This window comes from Columba livia, chromosome 5 (assembly GCF_036013475.1).
Source record: "Columba livia isolate bColLiv1 breed racing homer chromosome 5, bColLiv1.pat.W.v2, whole genome shotgun sequence".
NCBI lineage: Eukaryota > Metazoa > Chordata > Aves > Columbiformes > Columbidae > Columba > Columba livia.
In genome coordinates, this window is record NC_088606.1 from 42,109,377 (window position 1) to 42,122,003 (window position 12,627).

Sequence of the window (12,627 nt, forward strand, 5' to 3'; positions counted from 1 at the left end):
AATGAGCTCTAAGTTTGCATATCAAAAGGCAGCATCATTAATATCCCTGCACTCACAAGAGCTCTCAGAAGGCAGGCGGGTCGCAAGCAGGGATGCCGGCGGCGACTGACAGCCCCCTTCGCTGTGTGTGTGCGAGGGGCATAAGTGAGCAGCTGGGTGCTGGGCAGGGAGCGGGCAGCCAGAGCATCCCGTCCCAGGGTGGAAAGTGGAGGGGTTTTTCCAAGGGGGCTGTCTAACAGGCCAGCTTCTGGGCAAAGGGGAAGCTTGCTGAGGATTTTTGGCCAAGTCACCCAAATCCAGCTATATCCCTGGCTGCTCTGCAGCAGCTCCTTTTCTTGACTCTCCCGCCAGGGTGGAAGAGTTGTCCCCAGGCGACCCCTTGCTGGCTGGTGCCGGTGGCCCTGGAAGGCTGTGCTGAAGTGGCTGATTGTTCAGATAAAGCTGATCCTGTTACCCAGGCTGTTTGTCGCTGTTCGGCGGTTGCACAGAGAAGTCCCTGTAGATCTCAATTTGGTCGTGCTCAGCCAGCAGGATTAAACATTCCTTTGCTTCTGTCTCCTGCATGGAGGAAATCAGCTACCCGGGTGATGGTTTACTCCTACACATGCACTCCTCTTTCTTTCCGTAAATCGCTTCTGATTCAATATAAAAATTTCCCAGGGAAAAAGGGGAATGGCATGCCAGGGCATCCTTAGTTCTCCCTGCAATTCCCACCATTATGTGCTCCCTGGCAGCCCAGCCTTGCCAGGCTCCTGCAGCTTTTTGTCAGCAAGAAGCTTGTTTTGGGAACTCAGGTTGGTTCATCCCCTGACCTGCAGCCAGAGGTTGAGCAGGTGGGACTGGTCCAGCAGGCACTTGGTTTCCCCCAAGCAAAGCTGGGGGAAGGCTCCATGGGCTTTGCAAAGTCCTGGATGAGGAATGTGATACCCAGGATTTTTTCTGCTTTTCTCCCACTTTTAGCTCCTCCTGGTTGTGTACAAGCTGGGTTTGTGTGGGTAACTTCACCCAGGTGCCCTCAAGGAGATGAGGATTGGTAGCCTCTGGAGGAAGGGGCTGAAAGACTTTCTAGGGCTCAGTTTTCTTCCACAACATCCAGTTAGACAGGGCATGCCAGACACTGAGAGATACTGTAAGGAACGGCTTTTGTGGGGGACAGAAGTGCTCGTTTGGTGGCAGAGCACATTACTGAAGGTACTCCTGCCCCCAAAGTTCATTATCCATGCTGCAGGTTGACAGAATAAACTACAATAATTTCTGTGTTCTGCCTCACAAATCTTGTACAAAGGCCAACCAAGTAAATGTACATTTAAGTCAAGCACGTTGCAGGGAAAATTTACTACCAGGTTCCTCTAAGCCAGTTAGAGGTGGAACAATACAATCATCAAATTAAGGGCATAATTAAGATTAAATTGATAGGTCTGAATGTTGAAGTGCCAAGTGAACACAGCAGGTAATCACATCAAACACTGAGGGTGATATTAGAAAGAATGACATGGTGTTCATCTTCCTTGTGCTGTGAGAGTTGAAGGAACAGCTGAATAGCTTTCAGGAGGGGCTCCAGCCAACATTATGTGGGGACAGAGCCAGGGAAGGAGCTGTGGGACACACAGGACCCTAAGATCAAGGATCCACTGCTAAGGGAAACTCTTGGTACCAGTCCTCCCCCGCCTTGAAGCTGAGGCTACCCAGGGTGGGGTGGCACACAGGTGCCACCAGACCATTTGCCTCCTGGGTTTGGCTGTTGAAAGGACACATAGAACAGAGCAAAACTAAGGTTAAATAAGTATGAGTTTGAAAAGCTGTTGATCAAGGCCACCAAATACTTCCTTGGATTGACAGATCTTTACAAGGTCTTGTGTATTGACATCAAGCACTTGAATGAATTTTAGCATTTTCATCCTGTCTGGTGAGACAAATACACACTCCTCGACACGCTGCCTTCCTTATTAGTCTGTGACCAGGGCAAAAAGCCCATGTAAACAAACCTTTCTGTCATCCCAAAAGATCTCACTTCCTTTTCTAGAGGGTTTGTTGGGGTTCTTTTGTTTTATTGTGTTTCATTTCTTCCAGGAATGCTGCTCTGTCCATAGCTCTTTTTCTTGAGAAGGAAAAGAGCTGCTGCCCATAAACCACCACAGGAAGGATGTATGGCTCAGTAGTTTGCGATTCAGAGCATGCATTGCTTTGGTGAGCAGATGTCTGGGAGGAGGAGGAGGCCAAGAGCTTCCTTCACTTGCATAGCAAGGTCTTGATACACCTCCTGTTTTGGAGATCACTTTCCTGAGGAGCTTTTGCCAACTACGTTGTGCAGCAGAAGGAAAGGTTAACCATGAGCATCATCACTGGTACATCTGACCAAAACCCAGGGACTCTTGATTTAGACCTCGAGAGGAGGAGCTGTTATGGTGTGTGTCCCACACAGGTCCAGCTGCTCCTTGGTGCTGTCCCTCAGCATTATTTACCTCTGCTGCTTCAGTGGCCTGTTCCTTCTCTGGTCCCCTCTTTCCCACAGCGTCTGGGGCAGCCAGCCGTGCTCATGGGCAGCACTAGCACACATGTGGGTGGCATTAGTTAGGAGAAGAGGCTCCTTCCCCATGTGGAAGGAACATGTCTCGGCAGTGTGCCCACAGGTGACAGCCTGGGCACTGCACAGGCCAGTGGTCAGGGTAGCCAGCACAGCACTGTTGTTTGGGGAGAAATCCTGACCATCCTTGGGTTTTTGCCAGAACAGTTTAATTGAGTTTCCTCAGAGAAGCATTTCCATCTAATTCAGCTCTTAATTAACCCCGTACACACCAAACAGGCTCTGCAACCACTTGTAAATTAAATATGAAAAACATTATTTATCTAGGAAAGCAGTCTAATGGCTGCAGCTCTGACGTTTATAGTTGCTAATGATGATGGATCTGGGAGAGAGAAGTTGGGAAGGGAGTGGAAGGGAAGAGTTTCCTCTCTCACAAAAGATACAGAGAGGGATGTGTAAGGACCAGGTTCCTGGGGCACAAGTGCACTATTTCTTTATTTGATTAAAAATCAATATGAAAGGAGCATGGGGAGGCTGGAGGAGTATGTTCCTAGTGTAATAACCTGCATCCTATACTTTGGCCAGGTGAGCCGTGGGGCTGGTGTTGCTAGGCTTGTGGGAAAAATGGAAAGTTGAATCTGCTTCTTGCAATGGGAAATAGTGTTGTGGCTGATAGGAGCCAAAGAGAAATGCTATGAGCCTTTTGACCTTTCCCAAGGAGAGGGTGAAGAGGGAAGGTGCCAAGCAAAGGCCAGTGCACTTGCCTCTCACGCCTGCAAGCCCGTCTCCAAGCCTGGGTTTCACCCCCAGGGGGATAACTGCTGGGTTCACTCATTTTATGCAGGTCTGTTTGTCAGCATCAAAAAAAAAAAAACATGTCCACCAGCAAAGCCATCTCTAAGGGGGGCTCAGAGGAAGAAAAAAACCAGGAGAACTGCAGTTCAGGGCTGGGATTCAGGGGACTGGCTGGGGAACATCTGGTAGGCCCAATGGGCCGGGGTGCCAGGGCTGTGTGAGAGCCGGCTGGGGCTGGAGCAGCCCCAGAAGCCTCCGGCTTGGAGTTTTGTTAGAGCTTTCTGCTTCCTATTTTGTCTCCACTCCAGGGTTTTGTCCCATTTCACAAAGCTGCCAGCCTTTTCAGCCGGCACAGGAGCCGAAGCCAGCTGCCTGCCTGCTCAGGCGGGGAGGTTTCCTCCCGGCACAGATGGAGGATATTCCCGGTGCGGCATTCCCGTCCCCCAGGGCTCGGCATGGCTGGCGCTGCCAGGAGTGCTGAGGAGTACGCAGCTGTCACTCAGACGTGGCTGGCAGGTGGGGTAGTGCAGATGGGGTGACACGGGCCAGGTTTGGGGCAGTTCCCCTGCTATGGGATGTTCTGTGCTGAGAAGCCTCAAGATTGTCAAAAATTTGCAGGGGCAGGGTGCCAAGGAGAAGAGTTTCTGCTCCTGAGGGCTTTCCTGTGCCGCCCTCCTGTTGGACATCCATTATCCCCTTCAGCAGAGCAAAATTAACTCTTGTTAGCAAGGCCCAGATGGGTATGAGCAGTGTCTCTGCCTCTGGGTTACTGCAGGACCCCTGACTGGGGCAGGGTAAGGCAATGCAGCCTGCAGAGAGGGTGCAGGGTGACCCGGCCCCAGCGGGCAGCCGGAGCTCCAGGCATGAAGCTTCCCTTCCCCATCACAAAACGCAATAGCAATGCTCTGGATTTCGCTGCTATCCGTGTGTATATCTAATCCAGCATTGAATCTCATGGAGTTTCTGGTCTTGAACAGCTGTTTCCTGGGGAAAAAAAAAAAAAGTTGTTTAATTGTACATCGGGTGAAGTGGCATTTTCCTGACCCTTTCCTGCATTTTACCAATCAGCTTCCCTGCATCTTACCGATCAACCTCCCACTCTCCTGCTAGATGACAGGGAAAACCAGGTTTTCCCATCCTCTCCCTGCTGCTTGATGTTTTGTAAGTCTGCCTCATGCCTCCCCAACAGCTGGGTTCCCCCTTGGGCCCCCTGCTCCGCTTGGTGCCTGCCTACCCCCTCCCTTGTAAGCATGCTGGGCCCGTCCCTGCAGCCCTGTGCTCATCCCTGTGCTACTTGCCGTGTGTTGCCCACACAGTCTCGACTGCATCCATGCCGGCTGCTTCTGCACCTTGAGCAGGGAGTGTGGACAGACCTGCTCCCATGGCAGGCCTGGCCTCCTCTGAGGATGGTACAGAAACCCTCCCAGATTTAGTCAAATCACACATTTTATGGTGCGAAATGCATTTCATTGCATTTATCAGCAATACAACTTGTCATTGTGGTACCCATCCATACAGTACATTTGGGGCTCTCTGAAGCTCCTTGCTGCCTCCTGTGCTCATGAATCACCCGAGGAAGTTTGAGCTTGCTCCTGTCTCCTGCCTCCACTCCTGCAACTGCACCATCAACAACTTCCTTGCACAGCAGGAAGCCTAGCACTCATCTCGACTTCACCACTGCTAATCTCCTGCCGTTATAAACCCTGACTATTTATCCTTCCTGGTTTGGGCCCCCTTGCCAGTTTCTCATGCAGGAAAAGATGGTACCTTTTGCCCCCTGGCTAATTAGCTTTTTTAGAAGCCGTCTGGACAATCTTTTATCAGAGGAGCTCTAAATAAATAGCCACTTTGTTATTCTGCATCCACCGCTGGGCTGATACATTCAAGGCAATCTGCGAGATTAGTGAGATAGGATTTTCCTCCGAGACATGCATACCAGGCTGTATTATGAGATGTTCTGTTTTTAATTATCATTCCAATCAATTTGGTGCACACAGATGTGCAGTTTACTGATCTGTAATTCCCCAAATTACCCCTAGAGGCTTGATTTTTATTGTCAGTATAACATTTGCTACCAGCTATCTGTTGTTTGTTTTTTTGGGGGGAAGGTTTTCTTCTTGTTGTTTTTTGTTCATACACCTTTACCCATCTGCTCTCCAGAAATCCATTTTAGTTCATTTCTTTCTCTCTTGTTACCTGCTGTAATTTCTTGTTGCCAGGTGAGGTTTTGATTTCCCTGTTTGGGAGCAACCCCGTGTGCTGCAACTGATCTGCAGGAACCTGGAGTCTGTTCTGGGCTCTGGCAGTGATTTACTCTGTGGTCAAACCCTTTCTGCTATAACCCCATCTGGGTTTCCCCAACGTAGCAGGCAGATACTGATCCCACTGCATCTCAAGGTATACAGCTTAATTAATTAGTGCTTGTAGAGTGCAGTCAGGAGGTGCCAAGGAAGATGAACATATCATAAGTGCCCTCTTTATGGAGACAGGTAATTGCTTTTTTGGGGGAGCTGCCAGCGTGGGGTGGAGGTGGCTTCTGGGGCTGGCACAGCTGGACCCTCTGTGGTGAAGGAGGCAGTCAGCTACATCTCCTCAAGGAGATATGGTTTCCTCTCAGGAGATGGGAAAGCAAAGACAAAACCACAGTGATATGGGGGAGTACACGTCTGCTGGAGAGCCTGCTCTGCCATCTGGGGCACATCACAGGTGACAGCCTGGCAGAGCCCTCTCCCAGCCATCCCTGGATTTGGCCATGCCCCTACCACTCGTGAAAGGCCTCTCTGCATCCCAGCTCTGCATTCACATCCCCAGGGCATCCTCACCCCAAGTAATACTTCCCATACTTCCATGGCACAGCTCACTGGCCACAACCACAGCCCTGGCATCCTCCAGGGCACACTTCATCATGTGCTCCTGGGATGCCCAGGGTCCTGTGGGTTGCTGCAGCCCTCTTCTGCATTACTCTGTGAGTGCTTAGTTATCAGTAACAAATCCTTCCAGCCCCACTCTGACGTAGGGAGCCACAGATGAGTTTGTTGCCCCTTGGGTCCCCCATATTGGGCCCAGGTGAGGGACGCAAAGAAGATTTAAATCCAGTTACTGTGATGTTGAAGGACCTGGGTTGCCAGTGCTGCTTGGGGCAGGGGTCTGCTGGGAGAGGGAGATTTAACAAGCACAGCAACCTGGCCCTACCAGTGCATGCTAGGCTGGAGATAATCTCCATTTAATTCTCTTCCAGATAATCTAGTCTCAGATGTGGTCCCATGCTCCCTGACCCCTTAATCCTGTTGCCATGGAGCCTGTTTAATAGGGAAGCTGGTGAGGGCTCCTGTGAAATGGCTTGAGGCATCTCCATGACCCCCAGCTCTTTGTCTGCTCCTCTTTCCTCCCCTATTCTTGCCCAGCACAGAGCTGGCATCAAAATACCTCCTTTCTCCCTGTGTGGCCTCTTCCTTGCTCTCTCTCCTTCTTCCCCTCTGGCTGAGAGAGACCTGAAGCAGACCAGAAGTGAGGAGCAGGCAGGAAAGGGGGATCCAGTTCCCAGACACTTTTTCCGGGCAGCTGTGAGGTGACCTGTGTGACAACACAAGCTAGACACCGGTTTTGTAAGCATTGCTCTGCCTTGGAAAGGGGTGGCTAGGATGGACACGGTGGGGATGGGGAGAGCAGAACAACCCTCCCTTGTGCACCGGCTTTTGGGTAGAAGGTTGGTGCACTTGGACAGCAGTGGTAAGGAGATCACTGGGTAATAAAATCCAAAGCGAGATCTGATAGAAAGGGAATTCCCATTTATGGTATGAAATCTCTTAGCAAGTTGATCTGCTGTGCCAGCCTTTCCAACTCAGGGGATCAGGGTTGGAAATGTTGACCCTGAGGGTGCAGATGATACACATTCACACTACTGCGGGTCACTTGAGTAGTTTTCCTGGGTGCCTGGTAAGCACTCTGCAGCTCAAAACCTTCTTCTGGGGTGGGTTATCTCTTTGAGAGGGATCCACATTAGCTCAGCTAGGCAGTGTTGTCCATGTCTCCTGGTGACTTGCCAGGGTCCACTGGGTTGCTGCCAGCCTACAGAGGATTCTGACCCTCCTTTGTGGCCATAAAAGCTATTCAATCATGAACAATTTGTTCCTGGGAGGCATGCAGTCAAGCAGTGTGGTTCTTGGGGGACATGAGCCGTGGCCGACTGACAGCCTGCACTCCCTTGTTGGCTTTTCATCGTCCTGCTCTGGAAGGCTGGTGGGGCTTGGATGCTGCCATGCCCTGCAGGCTCCCAGTGGGAGCCTTTACCCCCCACTGAATTTGGAGTGCAGATGTTCAGCTCCTTGGACTTGGACAACAGGGAAACAACCTGTTCCTGTTCTTCTTCATGCTTCCCTGGGCTGACACAAAGGGCAGATTCAGTCATTTTGGTCCTGGAAAGGAAGGAGAAAGGTGCAGTGTCCCAAATAGCCTGGGAACAACCATGTCTTTTCTATATTGACCATAACCCTGCATCACATCCTCCGTGGGAGCGAAACCATAGAGGAGTGGTGGGTTCAGTGCAGGCTCTGATCAGCTCCAGAGATGCTCCTTCCTATCAGATTTTGCTGCAGTGCCTTTCCTCGGCTCTCCAGCAGTGCCTGCAGAGCTGGAGCCCTATGAAGGTGGTGGGTGGCTCTGCTAAAACCATCTTTTGAACCTGAAATTTTGCAGGCAGACACTTCATCTCTTGCTCTTTTGCTCTCACATGCATATTCAGCCAGAGAAAGCGCTGTTCCCCTAAGGTGAAATGCTAGGATATTAATTTTCTGAAGTTCTCGATAAGCTATTGAAGATTAATTTTAGGGAAAGCCAGGGGATATGATGGATTGGAGCCCAAGCCTGCTTAAATATGCAATATTAAAAATTGATCGTTGTCTCTCCTTGTCATACACCCTGCCCCGGTGTCTGGGGCAATCCCACAGTCTGACGAAAAGCCAGGAAAATACTCAATAAGCCCCACACCCAGATGAGTGCAGATTTTAATAACTTGTGTTGCCATTATTATTTTTAAAATCACTTTTATGAGTTTCTGTTTTGTTTAATGCCTGGCTCTCTTGTATGGATTGGCAGCTGGGAGCTTGGAAATCCTCCCCTACCTGCTCAGCTGTGGGACATCACTGCCCAGCACAACCTGCCTCCCTGACCCCCCTTCCAGCCCCTGCCCTGGAGATGATGCTCCAGGAGGACAAGGAGCTGCAACGAGGGCAGCCTGGGGTGGGATGGGAAGGCTGTGGCAGGTGCAAGGGGCTGATTCAGCCTAGAGGAGATCCAGGTACCATGCAGCATTTGCCTAGACATTGGCTGCAGCAGGCAGCATTTGTTACATGGAGAAGCTGCATCTCTTGGGTTTGTATTGCACAGTAGGAACTCCGGGGCAAATAATCCCTTTGCTTCAGCATGGCCTTGTAAGCATTGACTCTGACTTTTCGCACTTACGGAAAAACAACAGAATCTTGCCAAAATATTGGAGTTTGTCAAAACAGCGATGGACTCTTACTGATGTTTTTGAGATTGCAGAGGGACCCTAAATTTGCAGCCAGTGTAAGGCCCAAGATGACTCTGTTGGGGCCCTCAGCAGCAAGGAGAGAGCTCTGTGAGATTCAACTTCACCCCTGCCTGGCTGAGGGGAGTCCAGGAAAAGTTCACCTGATCCACTCTGATCAGGAAGCTGCTGAGAATTTTTTCTTCCCTGCAGTTAATGACTGCAAGAGCAGGGATTTGCTGGCATTTACACTTCACAGAGAGCTGCAAGGGGAGAAAGCAGGACCTGCAGAGGGTGCAGGCAGAGCAAGAGGCATGGTGTAATCTAGCATCAGGCTTTCCTAGAGAAGTTCCATTTTCTACAAAGCCAGGCAGATAAGCAGCGTAGCAATACAGAGATACTGCAGTGACTGATGGGACATAATGATCTTCAGGGCCAGTTTGACCACTGGCCACTCCTTTGCCATCCATCAAGGGTGACTGGGCTGCAGCTGGACTGCAGAGCCATGTGTGCGGGTCCCTATGAGGTGGCAATGTGACCCCTTTTGCTGTGCATCCCCTGCAATGGGGCTAGCACAAGGAGCCACAGTTGAACACAGAAGAGTAGCACACTTGAGCAAGGAGTTATTATTTGCCAAAGGTCCAATCTTCCCTGATTTGCACTTGGGCTGTAGTAGCACTTGTCCTAATGATTCATCCATGCTCTTCATCGCAGCAGGCTGACAGTGAGGGATGAGAGTGTTTCTGCAGCTCCCAGGGGTGTGCAGACTGTGTTTGGAGCCCTGTGCCCCTCATTAGCAGCCCCTGCAAAGGGATGTGTCCGAAACAGCTGCCTGACCTGTCCAAAACCAACACTACCTGGCCTCCATGGCTGCAATCAGTGGTGGCCACTTCCTTCTCCTCCATGTCCAGAGGACCAGGAATGGGCAGGCCTGGTAGAAATCCATGATGAGGGGAAGAGCACACCAGCAGCAAACCCTGTCTTGAGTGGGCAATCAAAAAATGATCACAGGCAGTGACATGCTGGCCTGCATGCCGGGGAACAGTGGCATGTTCCCTGCCACCAATGCTGCTGATGGTGCAGGTGGCTCATGAAGTAGCCACTGTTGGTTTTGCTGCATCCTACCTGGAGCCTGGGGTACTGAGGTGGTGGCTGCATCTGCAGTGTGAAACCCACAGCAATGCTCGTGTCTGGTTTTGGTAGGTCCAAGATGTGTGACCCAGGGGAGCAGGAGGGATCTGAGCACTTCTCAAAACCCTTTGAGAGAGACGTGGAGCTGCTCCAAATGTGCAAAGGACACTTCTAGCCCTCACCAAGGTCTTCTCAGAGAATTCTGGAGATCTGTTGTCATGCCTGTGCACCACAGATGTGGGTCAGCCACCTTTATGGGACTGGTTAGTCCTATACAAAACCAAATTTGGACTCAAAATGTGCCAGCTGGCTTGAAGCAAGTACTAAAGAACACTGCCAGGCATGGTCCAGGCCACTTTTGATGGTACTAGTTCAGGATGCAGAATTTTTATGATTGCATTTAGCAGTGTAGCAGAGTGTGATGCTCTGCAGTGTGACCTCCTCGATACCCAGCAAGATGGGCAAGTGTGCTAATGATCTGCCCTTGTGTAGATAAAACTACCTGCAAGTGCCCTGCAGAAATATCAACTCTGTCCTTGCCTTAGTAGCTGTGGGACTGAGTGCAATTCGCTTTTCCACCATTGACAAGGCTAGGGAGTGGAAGAAAGACAACAGGAAGGGGTGAGGAATGGTGGTGGTGTGGGTTTTTTCTCCACCAAATGCAGTTTTATTTCTATGTTAAAAATTCATGAAGCCCTTCATTTAATATTTATAAAGTGCGTGTCTTGGTGATAAATTACTAAGGAACACAACAGGGGACTGGAAGCTCCCCCTGCATCCAGTCTGCCTGCACCCTTCAGCCAGCATCCCTCAGTGATGCTGGGATTTTGGGACTGATAGGGCTGCAGGGCTGGGAAGGAGGCTCCCTCCTTCCCCCAGCCAACCTTCAGGGTGCATGAACTGAGCTGCTGTCTGAGCTGGACATCTTCAAACAGGCAAGGGAATGGGGAGCCCATGGAGTGACACCTGAAAGGGCTGCATGCCAGATGACACTGACCAACTCTGTAGCAAGAAGGGGATGCAGCTGAGCCTGTGGCTCCTGCATCCTGACCCCTGCCTCAGCACAGCAGCCCTGGGCTGAAAGCAGTTTCTGGGTGTCCTGTACACAAATTAAACACCTGGAACGATCCTTCTCCTCTCAGCTGGGTACAGTAGTCGGTGGAGGCTCTTGATAGTGAGTTAAGTTTCCTCCTGGGCTTTGGCATCTCTGCAGCTGGGAATCATCAACCTTGGGCTCCCTGCATGGGGTCTCATTGCTAAGAGCTGTAGCTCAGCAGCAAGAGGATGTGGCACTGCTAGCTACAGCATCCTACATGGAAATGTGGCTAGGGACCAGCATCTACAAGCTCTAGTACAGGCCCTCCTTTTCACCCTCAACCTGCAGCTGTCAGAGAGGGGCTGACCTCTCATTGTCCCCTGTGAGCCATGAAGAGCTGTGAGGGACCCCAGAGCAGGATGGCAAAGGGTTTCCAAGCATCCTGCAGCACCTGTCAGATTCAAGGGAAGTAGGGGTCCGCGTGGGACCAGACAGCAACTGTGAGGAGCTCTGGCTAGAGAGGCTGGGCTGCCACAGGTGAAGACAATGAGCATCTCAGGGTGATACGAGCATCCTTTGAAAATTGGGCTGGATCAATGCAATAGATCCTTCTAATCGTTTTGCCTCCACCAAAGTGCGGAGCAAAAGCTCTGGGGTCACAGACACCCATCAGCCTCCTAAGACAGTGCCCAGGGACCAGCCAGGAGCTCAGGGACTGCCATGTGGGGTTGGGAGAGCCCTTCCTGGTAGATGGGGACCTCTGGGACCCCTCTAGCTCCTTGGGGGAGGTGGCACAGGGCAGTGTGGGGTGACTGCCCTTGGCATTGGGAAAAGCACATCTCTTCCATGCTGCTCCCCCCTTTCCCAAGGTGGGTTTCCTAACCTGGGGTGGTGGAGCTGGCAGAGGAAGGGGGTGGCCACGATGTGTTACCTGAGCTCTGTCCCAAACCTCACATATGACAGCTGCCTAGCCCTAAATTTTCCTGCTGCTGTTGCAGGTATAATGCCTCCAGACGAAGCAAAGGCGAAAGCACCCAGTAGGCAAAATATCAGAAACTACTTCTATTTCAGCTACAGAGTCAACAGCTGCTCTGGACAGGGTTAAATGATGCTTCCCTGGGGCATTTCAGGATCATTTGCTACCTTGCTAAAGCTCCCTAACTAGGCCCAAGGAGGCAGCAAGGGAGCTGAGAAGGTGGCCGAAAGCAATTTCAGCCCTTCGAAAGAAATAACTGGCATGTAACAGTGACAGGAAATTGTGCAATTAATACAACGGGGCAATGTCAACAAGCTGTTAACGCCAGTTGTTATGGCAACACCAGAGAAAGAGATGTTGGTGCTGGAAAAATCAAGAGACTGAGAAATAACAACAGCAGTGGTGGCACCAGGACAGCTCTGTCTTTGCTTGCAGGGCACAGTGGCATCCCAGCACCACCACAGGGCCATGGCCACCATCTTGAGGCCAGCCCCGGCCCAGTGGCAGGGAGAGTGGGTGAGCAGAGGTAGGAGCACTGGGCAGGGACTGGGAAGGCCTTTTCCACCTGCATCCCCGTGAAGCTCTTCCCTATAGCACTGCCCTGCAGGAGGGGCTACCGGGGCAGCCCACCTCATTCCTGGACATGCATGCAGAGTATC